The sequence below is a fragment of the Elaeis guineensis genome, chromosome 2 (assembly GCF_000442705.2).
Source record: "Elaeis guineensis isolate ETL-2024a chromosome 2, EG11, whole genome shotgun sequence".
Classification (NCBI taxonomy): Eukaryota; Viridiplantae; Streptophyta; class Magnoliopsida; order Arecales; family Arecaceae; genus Elaeis; species Elaeis guineensis.
In genome coordinates this window covers 91,441,624-91,456,763 of record NC_025994.2, presented here as the reverse complement: position 1 = coordinate 91,456,763, position 15,140 = coordinate 91,441,624, and the positions used below count along the sequence as shown (strand labels likewise).

Below are 15,140 nucleotides of genomic sequence, written 5' to 3'. Positions count from 1 at the left end.
ATATCTTACTAGCTAGCAATGATTTAGATCTCTTGTATGAAACTAAAAGTTTCCTTTCTGAATATTTTGACATGAAGATACAAAAGATGCTTCTTACATTCTTGGTATAGAAATCCATCGCGATAGGAATAAAAGATTACTTTGTTTATCTCAGAGAAATTATATTACTAAGATTCTAAAAAGGTTTGAAATGTCAGACTACACATCACACTACAAGAATATTGAATATTAGTGATGGTATTAGTGATGAAAAAAATTCTATCACTAATAATACCTTTTAGCCACTATAAAATTGATCAAAAATCTTATTGTTGCTAATAGTATTAGCAATGATTTTAATGTTTAAAATTTTTAAATTTTTTATAATATTTAAATATAAAATAACTAGTAGCGATGGTAAATTTGTGTTATTAGCGATAAAAATCTTATCATTGCTAATAATTTTTTAAAAAAATTGATAATTTAAAAAAATAATTTTTTTTGAAAAATTATTAGTGATGGAATACTACAAGAAAAGAGAGTTTTTATGATAATTTTTTTTGTAACAAATTTTTTTTTTATCATAAATAATACTATTTATGATGTTTTAAAATTTTCATTGCTAAAAAAAAACTATTTACGATGATATTATATTTTTATCATAAATAAATAATATTAGTGATGAAAAAAATTTCATCATAAATATAATTTATTTGTGATGATTATTTTTATCATAAATAATAAAATATTATTTTAATTTTAAATTTTTAAATATTATCGATGAAAAACTTTTCATCATAAATAATACAAGTGTTTACGATGAAAAGTGATTTTTCATCATAAATATTTGTTATTTACAACTAAAAATTTTTGTCACTAATATTTAAAAAAATAAAAAAATTTTAAAATTTTGAATATTAAAGATTATTTGTGATGTAATTTTTCATCATAAATAATTATCTTATTTATGATAAAAATAATATTTATGTCACAAATAAAAATTATTAATATAATTAACGACGCAAAGGTTTTCGTCACAAATAATCTTTTTTTGGTGGAAAAATTTTTTTAGCAGGAAATATATATTTTTTTGATGGGAACTATTAGCGACGAAAATTTTTTCTATCGTTAAGAACATTATTAGCGATGAAATTTTTTTTTCATCGTAAATAATATTTTTTATGTAATTATTAGTGGTAAAAATAAATTATTAGCGATGAAAATTTTTATCACTAATAGGTCACATCCCGTCAAGTCCCATCCTGAAACTCATTTTCTTCCCCTCCCCCCCGATTTCGTGCGAAACTGGTCCCCCCCTCCCCCTCTATGCTCTCCCCCCTCTCCCCGCCACATCCATCGTTCGGTCACTGTCGCGTCCTCTGTCATCGCCGTCCGTCGTCGTCGTCTCCATCTCCGTCCGTCACCGTCGCTGTCCGCCAGTAAGGTAAGGTTTTTTTTTTTTGGTGTTTTCTCGAGCCACCGATGGGCCATCAGGGATGGGGGAGACGTCAACGAGGATGGGGCCGGGCCGGGCCGGCAGGGATGGGGCTGGGTCGGGTCGGGCCAGTGGCGCCTGCATCTACCATTGGTAAATTTTTTTTTGGAGTTTTCTCGAGCCACCGGGGGGTCGATGGAGATGGCCCGGGCTGGGCCGGCGGGGATAGGGTTGGGGCTGGCGAGGATGGGGCCAGGTTGTGCCGAGCCTACGGTGCCTGCGTCCGCCGTCATTAAGTTTTTTTTTTTTTTTTTTGGTGTTTTCTCGAGCCACTGGGGATGGGGTCGAGTCGGCGGGGATGAGGCCAGGGCCTGCAGGGATGGGGTCGGGCCGGGCCGGCGGTGCGGGCTGGGGCCGGTGGGGATGGGGTTGGGTCAGGCCAGGCCAGCGACACCTGCATCCGCCGTCGGTAAGTATTTTTTCTTTGGTGTTTTCTTGAGCCATCGAGGGGCTGATGGGGATGGGACCGGGCCGGGCCGAGTCGATGGGAATGGGGCCAGGCCGGGTCAGTAGGGATGAGGCTGGGGCCGGTGGGGATGGGGCCGGCAGGGATGGGGTCGAACTGACGGGGATGAGGCCGGGGCCGGCGGGGATGGGGTCGGGGAGGGGGCGACCGAGGGAGATGGGGTCAAAAAAATTATTTGATTAATTATATTTATTACATATTATTTTTTTATATTACTGTTGAAATTATTTAATTATTTGATTAATTATTTTTTTACTAACACAATGCATATTACTGTTACTTATTACAATTTAATTATTTTATGTGCTATTTTGTATGCTGCTAAAATTATAATTAAATTCAAAATATATTTCTATTTCAGAGAAAACTCTATTGAAATTTTTGATGAAAAAATTTTAATATGGAGTTATTCTTTTTTGATAAATTAAAAATTCATCTTTGAATGTATATTCAAAGATGGTAGTTAAATGCATGTTTAATGTTTTAAGTAAATTTTTTATGTCGATGTAAAACTAAAAATCATTACTTGTTGAAGTTAGCACAAGAGTATACTATATAGAGAGAATAATACGGATGTCGATGATCGACATAGGAGAGAATTTGCAAAATAGTTTGGTGATTTTGTAAGTTGTATTAGTGATCTGTTATTTATTTAATTATAAATAATATTATTTGAACCAATATAATTTTTTATGTTATGGTGTAGATGAAACATAAGTATTTCAATAAAGAAGTGGGTGTGACTGATGAGTTGTATGATTTAGCATGTGATCCCGATCAAAGGGTTAATTACTATGCATCTTGTATCATTGGAGGAATGAGATTTCACACAAGAAAGCTTGAGATGCAACGACGGACCTAGAATAGTGGGATTGCTATAATAGGATATGAAGGAGAAGAAGAGATTGATTATTATGGTGTACTGGTAGGTATCATAGACTAAAGTATGGGTCTAGTAATTCTATATTCTTATTTCAATGTGAATGGTGAGATATTATAATAAAAAAATTGGTATTCATATCGATTCACACTTTATCAGTGTAAATTTTGCACAAACATGGTACCAAAATGAGCCGTATATATTAGCAACTCAAGTGAAACAAGTAATATATTTGAAGAATCTAAAGTATCGAGGTAATTGACGTATATGACATACTAACCCGATTAGAGATGGATAAAAATTCAGATTTATATGAAGAGAAAGCTTTTCAGCAAGAAGAACAAATATTAGCTAAGCTTTTGGTTGATGGAGAACTTGTAACGGCACCTTTGAATAGGGCTGATCTGCCGTCCAATGAAGTTGAAGCTAATTTTGTATTTAATCTTGATGAGTCGGAGGACGACGATCAGTTCATAAATGATGATAAAATAGAAAATGACACATATATCGATTATTGTATTTCGGAGGAGGATCTACACATCGAGGAAGATACAAATATTGATGAGTAGATCTATATTCTTCATTCAATCTTCTCTTGCAATAATGGTATGCGATATAATTATATTCGTTAGAATATTATTTATTTATTATTATTATTATTATTTAATATTATATTTATTTATATGTTAATTATTGCAGATATGGCACCAGGAGACAGATGACGACGTTCGAGTTCACAATCTAGCCCGAAGGTTGAGGCGCCTTTACCGATCTCCATTGCCGCACCAGCTCCATTATCAGAGGGTCCTGCACCGACAGATCCCAGTGAGGTGGGTCCCAGTGAGATGGATCTGAGTGGTATTATTATATTTTTTATATAATAAAATTTGATTCTTTTATTTGGATAGCTATCATTCTAATGATTTATTTATTGTTGTTTCAGGCCAATCTTCATCTGTAGTGAGGCGAGGGCGAGGTCCATCAAAGAACCTCATTCTAGAGCATTGGAGATGCAAGCACTTGGGATAGCATCTCCATATCGAGATACCAGCCAGCTACACTAGGCCTATTAGGGGATGGTGCGAGCTGTGATAGACTAAGTTGGGCATCATATGCTACAGCTATGCCCCCGTGACGCTCTTCGAATGGCATCATATTTTACCGACTCAGGGAGAGATTTTGTACACCCACTTACAGGTAAAATAAATTATATTATGAATATTTAATTTGTATAGTATTCTTCTAATATTTGTTATTGATAGGGTGTATTCGACATCATTAATGTTGAGGAGGATTGTGTGAGGCGAGCCATGGACACTCATTTATCATTGCGTTTCTGAGATTATCGCCATCACATGCATCAGCATTGGTACCATGTGGTGCAGGATCATAGGGAGGAGGCAGCGTGACAGCAGCCCTATGACAGTGTCACTATGGATGATTGGACTGTCATATACCGGTATTACGAGGATCCGACATATCAGGTTACACATCTAAACTTCTTCTTTTTTTAGAGTTTAATGATTAAATTATTTATTCTTAAATTAAATTTGTTATCTATTAATTTGATTAGTAACTGTATAGAGAAGATGTGTCTAGAACGCCATGAATCGGACGATACAGATCGTACCGCATTATGAGGGTTTGAGATCGTTTGTTCATCACATGGAGCACATGGTAGATAATTTTAAATTTTTAATTAGCATATAATTCTATAATTATTTAAAATTTTTTTAATTAATTCTCAAATTACAGAGAGATGTTGAGAGTGACGAGCTTTCTGGTAGGATTGATATCTACCAGCGGATCTACCAGCGACAGTCAGGGGAGTGGACGATGGGGAGCCAGGAGTTTTTTTGTAAGTTTTTTCAATTATTTTTCATTCATAGTCTGATTTTTATTATAAAATAAAAATAGCTATAACTTTAATTTTCAGGACTGTATGACAAACATGAGATCCCAGTCTACTCCTGAGGGCTCGATCGCACCTATAGATGATGAGATCTGTGATCAGATGCTTGGTACGAGATCTTATTATGTTAGGGGTCTAGGGTATGGGATCACTGCTCCCTCATTGTCACGCTCATCTAGGACTGACATCCATTCTGCATGCGAGGCTCGACTGACGGAGGTGCAGAGGTAGGCTGTTGTGGATCGACAGCAGGCTGAGCAACGAGCTCAAGAGTTGGTTGCATACGTCGACGAGTATCAGCAGCTTCAGATTCAGATGATGGAGTGGATGGCACAGATAGAGCAGACGATACAGTTGATAAGACAGCAATAGGCTGGTCTGAGCTCTTTCGAGCGCTCTCCTTCCCCAGCTCGTTCTCCAGATGCTAACATTTGACGGCTTCTTCATATATTTTTTTATTTTTATTTAAATTTTTTTATAATTTTAATTTAATATAATAAAATAATAAAATTTATTTATTTATTATATAAATTTTTTATTTTTATTTTTTTAATTTATAAAAAATATTATAGATATAAATTAAAAATTATATTCATAAATTATTTTTTTAAAAAATATGATTAAATTATTAGTGATGAAATTATTTTTGATGAAATATTGATCACCAAAAATATTTTTGTATGATAATTTAATTTTTTAATAAATATAAAATTATTAGAATTTTACATATAATTAATAGCGATAAATAATTATTCATCGCAAGTAGTTATTAGTGATAAAAATTTTTATCAAAAATTACCTTATTTATGACAAAAGATTTTTGCCACTAATATTATTTAATTTTATTTTTTTAAATTTTTTTTATTAAATTAATAATGATGAAAAATTTTTATCGTAAAAAATATTTTTTGCGATGAAAATTTTTCATCGCTAAAAGTTTTTAAAAAAATTTATTTCAAAAAATATTTTAATTAAATTAATATTGGCAAAAAGTCTTCATCCCTATTAATGTTTTATTTTTTAGTGACATTATAATTCATCACAAATACTTTTTTTATGATTAAAATTTTTTGATAAAAATATTTTAATGATAAAAATTATTCATCGTAAATATCATTTATTAGTGATGAAATATTTTTTCATCATAAAATATTATCAACGACGTGATTATTTACGATGAATATTTAGCAATGAATATTTTATCGCTAATAATTATTGGTGATGAAAATAGATTGTTAGTGATGAAAACTTTTCATCGCTAATAACTTATTTTGTTGTAGTGGAATTAGCGACGGAGATACTTTTCTATCGCTAATAATCTAAAAATGATTTGGATTCAAATTGAATCTAATTTAAAATTGATTCAAATCTAATTAAATTAAATCTAATTTAAATCAATTAAAAAAAATAATTTTTAATTTGGATTCAATTTAAATTCAATTCGAATCCGATTTGGATCCAATTCAAAATTTTATCAAATCTAATTTAATTAGACTTTGAATCTATATCCTAATTGGATTATAAATCTCTATTATTCTAAAATTAAATGTAGCTTAATTGAATTTAATCTGATTTAAATTAATTAAAGAAAAATAGTTTTCAATTTGAGTTTAATTCGAATCCAATTTGAATCTAATTCGAATCTAATTCAAAATCTTATCAAACTTAATTCAGTTAGACTTTAAATCTAAGTCCTACTTGGATTATAAAATCTAAATAGCCTTAAATCAAGATAAGCCTACTTAAATTAAATCTAATTTAAATCAGTTAAAAAAATAGTTTTCAATTTAAGTTCAATTCGAATTCAATTCGAATCTGATTTGAATTCAATTTGAAATCTTGTCAAACTTAACTCAATGAGACTTTGAATCCAAATCCTACTTGGATTATAAAATCTAATTATTTTTAATTTAAATCAAATTTAATTAAATTTAATCAAATTTAAATTAATTAAAAAAATAATTTTTAATTTAGATTTAATTCGAATTTAATTCGAATCCGATTCGAATTGAATTCAAAATCCTGTCAAACCTAATTTAATTAGACTTTGAATCTAAGTCTTAATTAAATTGTAAAACCTAATCACCCTCAAATTAACTCAAGCCTAATTAAATTTAATTTGATTGAAATCAATTAGGAGAAAATAATTTTCAGTTTAGGTTCAAATCGAATCCAATTCAAATCCGATTCACATCCAATTTGAAATCCTATCAAACCTAATTCAATTAGGCTTTGAATCTAAGTCCTACTTAGATTATAAAATCCAATTAACCTCAAATTAAGTTAAGCCTACTTAAATCAAATCTAATTTAAATTAATTAGGACTTGAACCATGATTCAATTTGAATCCAACTCGAACTCGATTTGAATCTAATTTGAAATTTTATCAAATCAATTCAATTAGACTTTGAATCTAAGTCCTACTTGGATTATAAAATCTTATTAGTCTCAAATTAAGTCAAATCTAATCAAATCAAATCTGATTTAAATCAATTAATACTAAATCTATGATTCAATTTGAATTCAATTCGAATCCAATTTGAATCTAATTTGAAATCTTATCAAACCTTTCAATTAGACTTTGAATTCAAGTTCTACTTGGACTATAAAATCTAATTAGCCTTAAATTGAGTGAAGTTTACTTAAATTAAATCTAATTTAAATAAAAAAAAATAATTTTCAATTTGGATTCGATTCGAATCCAATTCAAAATTTTGTCAATTTTAATTTAATTAGTCTTTGAATCTAAGTCCTACTTAGATTGTAAAATCTAATTATCTTCAAATTAAGTCATATCTAATTAAATTTAATTTGATTTAAATTAATTAGAAAAAAATAGTTTTTAATTTGGATTCAATTAAAATCTAATTCGAAATCCTATCAAACCTAATTCAATTAAGTTTTGAATCCAAGTTTTATTTAAAATATTAAAATTTAATTAGCCTCAAATTAAATCAAACCTAATTAAATTAAATCTAATTTAAATCAATTAAAATTTGATCCATAAATTAATTAAGTTAAAAAATTTAATAAAATCCAATAATAATTTTTAACGACCCAAAAATTGACTAAGGAAAAAAAATTTAATATTAAAATTTAATATTAAAAAATTTAATATTATTAGAGATGGCATTAGTGATGGAGTAATATACCGTCGCTAATAATTTTAAAAAAATATTATTTAAAAATTTTTAAAAAATTTAATATTAAAATTTAATATTTTAAAAATTTTAATAGTATTAGCTATGGTGGATGGGTATTAGTGATGGAATATGCCATCGCTAATACCCTGACATGCAAAACGGAGGTATACCAATCATATTACCGATGGCCATCATTGCTGTCGGTAATAGTCTGGCTAAACAATACCCCTGACCCACTGGAGGAAAAAAAAATTCGTGCTCGTTCTCCTTTCCTTGAATTTCTTCTTGTTCTCCTCTTTTCTGGCTTTTCACCACATCGCTAGCGCTTTCTCCTGACCGATGGTGACCCCCCTCCCTGGTGCATCCTTTCCAGTATTCCCTGCTCCCTGCGCATCCTCCTTCCCGATGTTTCGACCCCGCCAGTGCCTCCTACGCCACAGCCCCGAGTCCACCACCCCGACCTCACCTTGCCCACGACCGCCCCGACTCCATTGATGCCTTCTATGCTGCTGCCAAGAGCCAGCTGCCTCGGTCGTGACTACCTCGACTCCACCGGTGCCTCCTATGCTATGGCCCCGAGCCAGCCATCCCGACCCCACCTTGCCCGCGGTTGCTCCGACCCCAACCCTATCGGTGCCACTTATGCCGCAGCCTTTTGGTCGCTGCCCCAACCCCACCTCACCCGCCACCCCGGCCCCACCTCGCCCGTGGCCGCCCCAACTCCACTGGTGCCTCCTACGTCGCAGCCCCTAGCCAACCGCCTCGGCCCCACCTTGCCCACGGCCGCCCTGACCCTGTCGGTTTGACCCAAAGGCCCTGCCCTATCGGCCTCCCCATGGCCCCATCCTCATTGGCCTAATCGTGCGTCCCCTGCTTGCCATCCCGACCCTACGGCCCCTGCCCCGCAGTCTTGTCCTCGTGCCAGTGCGCCTACTATTATGAGTATTAGCGACGATATTAACGATGGTTAGTATTGTCTCATGGTTAAAGGTGCAGAGGAACTTGCAATGCCTTATTTTTCAATGGCTATATTCTTATGGTTGCCTTCTTACTTTTTCTGATGATGATCCAAACTAAATGGATATTGAAGGGACTAGCTTCTTTTTGTTCTTCCCATATGATATCTTAAAGCTGTTGGGTGCCAAAGGATTTTGGTTGCTATATTCTTATGGTTTTCCTCTTATTTTTTCTGATGATGATCCAGGTTAAATGGATATTGAAGGGACTGACCTCTTTTTCTTCTATCCATATGATGTCTTAAAGTTGATGGATGCCTATGGATTTTACTTGCTATATTCTTATGGTTGTCTTCTTATTTTTTCTGATGATGATTCAAACTTAATTAATGGATATTGAAGGGAATGGCTCTATAAATTACTATGGGCTCTTTTTTTTATTCTCATGTGATGTCTCAGACCTGATGGATGCCGATGGATTTTGCTTGCCATTTTCGAGGACAACAGAAGATGTTACGCAATGAGAACTGATCTCTTCTTTTGTATGTTCAAAGTTCTACATCTTTTTTTCTCCCTTTGGGAGGTCATCAGCCCTGAAGCAGCAACTTGCTGGTACACTATAGACTAGAACTTACCTTCCCTTAAAAACCCCCCTACAAATAGTAGTTGTTTTGGAATCCTACAAATCTAGAAATTCATGGACTGGGGCTCCACTTGCCTAAATATTTATTTATTTTTACTAGATCAACTTGATGCCTCTAGTAACATTGTCCTTAATCTACAGTAGATGATGCACCACAGTAGACCTATCACTAGACCCGTTAATTGATGTCGATCCTTCATCAGAGAGATTGATATTATGTAAGATTATTAGTTAGCATCTATGATGTATCAGCAGAAAAATATTTTTCATCCAGCAGTACATGATAATATGTTGGTCTATATGGCTACAAAGATAGAATTCAAACTCCATCGGATGACAAATACTTGTGACAAGTTATCTTTCATCGAAGAAGAACTACTTCTTGCAGAAACTAGGATACTCAAAAGGGAACTGAAATCATACATCATCAAGATCTGGGCAGAAGTATCCTATTGATGCAGTCAGATATCTTTTTTCTGATTTACGTTTCAAACTAATATTACTCATTTTTTCTTTAGTTATAAATTATGCACGTTACTTTGATGAACGTAGTACAAAGTTAAGGTATCATGATATATAGTTAAATAAATATGATACATAGTTATTTTATTCTAGCGCATAGTTAATATAATATGATACATAGTTATTTTTATTTTTAGAGATTATAAATCATGTTTTTTCAAGATTGCAACGGTTACAGTTGAGGGAGCTCTGGAGGAGAGAGCTCTCATGCAACCAGCTCGTATGATTCTGCAGCACACATGCTATGTAGTAAATTCTAATACTTTAGTTATTTTTTTATGTAATTTTATCCTTTATTATCTAATATAACATTTTTTATGATGTCTTGATATTTTTGGGTTCGGATGACAGGGGGTCACTAGTGATCCGAAGTCACACATAGTAGCAACTGGCTCTCAAACATAGAGACGTGGTAGAGGATCTGCCCAGCTCACGGCACCTCTAACTCAGTCGGAGGATAGAGAGCTCATCCATATTCAAAGCCGCTCGTAAGTACTATATCTTTACTGAATATGTTTAAAATTTAGCCATTGTAGAGTCTAATATTTATTGATCAAAATTAATTTTATAGCACATTTAAAGGAAGCTTCATACCTCGTATGGTTATCAGGATCATCTGATGATTAGTGTTGGGGCCGGTGGACATGTTCTCTAGTTGGCCATTGGGGGCATGTGATGCAACCTAGGAGATATTTTTGATAAGTTAAAGATGTTTAATTTAATAATTTATGATAGATTTGTATTCTATTTATTAATACATGCTTGCTTCTACTTGTAGGACTACTACCGATTCTCATCTCCTTAGGATGAAGAGGTTGGCCATCCGATCTTCGAGTAGATGGCCATACATAGGTTTCGAGATGGACTACATAGCCTACGATAGTTCACCATCAAGCATTTCGATTCTCAATCACCATCGGACTGAAAATCCTACAGAGATCATTGAATGCAGATGGACGTATGGGTGGCCCTTAATGACCAGTGGAGCAACGAGGAGTATGTCGATAGGTGGTAGAGGGTCCGACAGAATCGAGCTATCTAGCAGGATTCGATCAGGCACACGGGTGGCTCCATCAACACACATATTGTGGTCGATAGATTGATAAAAAATCTATACCAAAATTCTTCATTAGAACTGTAAAAATTTTTATATGTATATTTTAATTAATTTAATTTTATTATTTATTTATTGTAGATATGGCAGCTTCGTCGTCTACCAGACCAGCTACAGTTGTGGTGGGCCACACATCAGTTTAAGAGGACTGGTGACTATTTAGATTCTATATCACGACAGATTATGGTAAGAACTTCAAACTTTATTTACTAATTAAGTTGTTACAGGATTTGATTTTTATATTAAAATTAATTTATTTTTAAACTGTGCAAATGCATTACGCGGCGTATGTTGCTGAGAGATATGGTAATGATCCATCTTCTCAGCCCCCCTTGACCTTGAGGGATGGCTCAGTGCCATCAGGTGGGTGAGTAGGAGCCAGATCATAGGATTCGGCCACAGCTTCGATCCTCCATCGGCTCGATACCTTTCGGTGTTCTCACGGGCCTCGATGTCCCAGATCTGGAGTGATGCGCACATGGAGGAGGTCGTGTAGAGGCTTCTAAGTCAGTAACCTCAGAGCCTCTTAAAAGCCATCCGTGATACAGTCATGGAGCTTCTTCGAGATCCGCAGTGCGACTGGCTGGGCTCGTCACCTCAGCCATCACATCAAGTAATTATATTACTAATTTTTTTTATTTATTTTAAGTTTTTATATTTAAAAATTTTATATATTTAGGTTTGAGTCTGAGAAGGAGATCTAGAAGCTAAAAATTCAATCTAACCATCTAACTGATGGGTCAGAGGTGTCTATAGCTCTGTATTATCGAATAAAATATATAAAAATAATCTGTTTGAGAATCAAAAGAATGTGTCAAAAGATATACCTCCATATCAAAACTTACTAATATTATTTTTTTTATTACAGGATGTTAGGATATTCGACTCTCATCCATCAGTTGTTGGAGAGGAGTAGGTGGAGGAGGAGGCAGATGACAAGGAGGATCGACCTGATTTTTTTTAATGTATTATTTTTTTTGATATTGCTTGTAAAAAAATTATATAACTTATATTTTTAATATAATATAATTAGTTTTAATTTTTGATTATCATATTATCTTTGGATTTTAATTATAACAGGTATTAGGAACCCTAATTCATCATGATTAATTAAAATATATTTTTTTAAAAAATATTATTATTAATTTTATTAAAAAATAAAATTAATTATTAGCAATGGTATTAGTATCGGATAGTACCATTATTAATATTTTTTAAAAAATTATTTAATATAAAAATTAAAAAAAATTAGAGACAGTATTATTGGTCGCTAATAATTATTAGTGACAGTATTAGCCATGAAAATACTATCGTTAATAGTTTCTTTAATTTTTTTAATAATTTAATTTAAAAATTAAAAATAATTAATGATGGAATTTTTTCATCACTAAAGTCGATGCTAATAGTCTTATTAGTGATGGATTAGATTTTTATCACTAATAAAAATATTTAGCAATCAAATTTTTTTAAATTGACTATTACGATAGAATTAACGACGGTAAGTGGACTATTAGTGATAGCAACTAGCTGTCACTAATAGTCTAGATTCTTGTAGTGTCAAGTGAAGTGTCAATTATTAAGGATGATAAATTTAGTAAATTTGAGTATCCCAATAGTGAGATTTAAAAAAATCAGATGGAGGATATACCCTATGTATCTATAGTCGGTAGTCTGATGTATGCTTAAATATGTACTCATCCTGATATCAATTTTTTTTGAAAATGCTTGGTAGACATCAGAATGATCTAGGTATGGACCACTAGAAAACTACCAAGAAGGTGATGCGGTATCTTTAGGGGACTAAGGATTATGTGCTCACTTATAGGATGATTGATCAGTTAGAGATGATCGATTATTCAGATGCAGATTATGCTGATTGCCTTGATAGTAGAAAATTCGCATTAGGTTACATCTTTCTGTTGACTGGTAGAGTAATTTCATGGAGGAGTACAAAATAGCACATTATTGCCTGCTCTACTATGGAAGCTAAATATATAAGCTGCTATGATGCTTTCTCATATGCTCTATGGTTGAGCAAATTCATCTCAGAGCTTAGAGTTGTAGATTCTATTTTCAAACCACTAAAAATTTATTATGATAATTCTGTCATAGTTTCTTTCTCTAATAGTAGTAAGATGACCAATGCAAACAAGTACATTAATGTTAAGTATCTTACTATGAATGAGAGAATTAGTAATCATCAGTTGTCTATTGATTTTATTGGTACTACTTGTATGATAACTGACCATTTGACAAAAAATTTAATACCCAAAGTTTTCAAAGAGCATATAATAGTTATGGATATTTATCATTAGAATGTTTAATTGTAATAAATACTTATTTTGAGATTTTTTAATAGTTTGATGATTGCTATTACTTCTGTTTAATTATTGTTTGTATATATTATGGTTGACTTTTATCAAAATTAAAGTAAACAGAAGTGTCATTCATATGACATAATAATGGGACCATTATCATAAGCATTATGATTTTTGATAGCCTATGTATTCTAGTATATAAAACTAGGTTAAGTGAGAATTATTGATGTCATGATGCATAGAAGGGAGTATGTCAATTGAGATGTATAACCACCATGATCTGTGTTAATGGTTTTTACTTAATCAAAGTATAAAGGATCTTTCAAGGAATAGATAATTGGATAAATTTTTTAAAAATCGAGTGTGCACTCATCAAATCGATTTCAAAAAATTTTCATTCAAAACTGTTGTCTTGAAAATTAAAATATTTTATTTTTAAAAGTAAAATATTTTAAAAAAATTAAAGAGTTATTTTTAAATGATAATATAGGCCAAGTGGGAGAATGTTGGATTTGACTCCTAATATGACCTAATTATCATCTAGTTAGGTTTAACTCTTTGGGTCAGCTATATATCCTGAATCAATTACAGTGAGCTCAATTAATTAAGAAGATCTATTCCAGATAAGATTTAGACTGAAAGTTCAACTCTAATTAGGAATAAATATTTTGATGTGATAAGATAAGTATAGATATAAATAGAAATGGCTTAGTCCCTTTTGATGGGTGAGGAGAGAGAAGACTAGCCGTATGTGAAGGAAGACTAGACACTCTGCAAGATATGTGATTATCGTATTAGCAAGATGATGGCGTAAGGTATGATTTTTTTATGATTTTGATTTTTACATGAATATTGAAGCACGATTCAGGCATAAAAGTATAAAATTATCTAACAGATCTACAATTTTCAGTCGATCCTTAAGAGGATTAATTGGGCCAAAATTTTATTATTTAGACCTCAAAACAGACTAAGCAAGCTAAAACTTTTCTATTTGGGAGAGATTTTGATCGGATGTTATCTTTCAATTCATAAAGAACTAGATGGAGTTGTATAAGACAAAACTGATATAGAAGTCAAGATATTTCTTTTGTAAAGTTTTAGTATTTTTTTATATTATTTTATTAATTATGTTCATTTTTAGAGAGTTAATCCCATTCAAACTAGAAAGATGAATCTGATCTAAATTTTTTAAGGGTGAACATTCTTCTAAAAGATAAAAAAAAAAATCTGATCCAAATTGTATAAGGATGGATCTCATTATTATAAAGAGAAGTTATGTATCTCATTTTATGGTGAAGAAAATCAATTGACAAAAGAAAAAGGTACTTGAGCCATAATTTCATAATCTTTGATTTTTCTATCTTTTTCTTTTAAATATTCAAGTTGAGGAGGTTGAAGAAAATTTTTCTTCTTTTTGATAAGATCAATGCTAACTTGTTCAAATATAAAAGAAGGCTCTTGAAGTGACAAAAATATCGACACAATAAGAAAACTAAACACATTTTTTTTTAAATTTCTAGAGGCCTTCATGCTAATAATTGAATGGGCTGCAATAATTTTTTTCAATTTTTAAATTTCTAAGTTCTGAGGTTTATAGTCAAAATTATGTGAAGGCAAACTATTATCACCTATTGAGGACCTACTGAACTATACTTGCTTTCTTAGTAGATCCTACAAAATTGATTGTGTAAGGAGCAGTCCAATTGGACCAA

General features: G+C 32.3%; 1 long non-coding RNA gene and 1 pseudogene across 1 annotated transcript in view; one reads left to right on the top strand and one right to left on the bottom strand.

The window, feature by feature from the left end:
* Positions 1–1,707, bottom strand: part of LOC105055258 (protein NRT1/ PTR FAMILY 2.10-like) — an 8,708-nt pseudogene extending 7,001 nt beyond the window's left edge.
* LOC140855708 (uncharacterized) overlaps positions 1–15,140 on the top strand; it is a 50,525-nt gene that overhangs the window by 12,864 nt on the left and 22,521 nt on the right. The window lies entirely within an intron of this gene.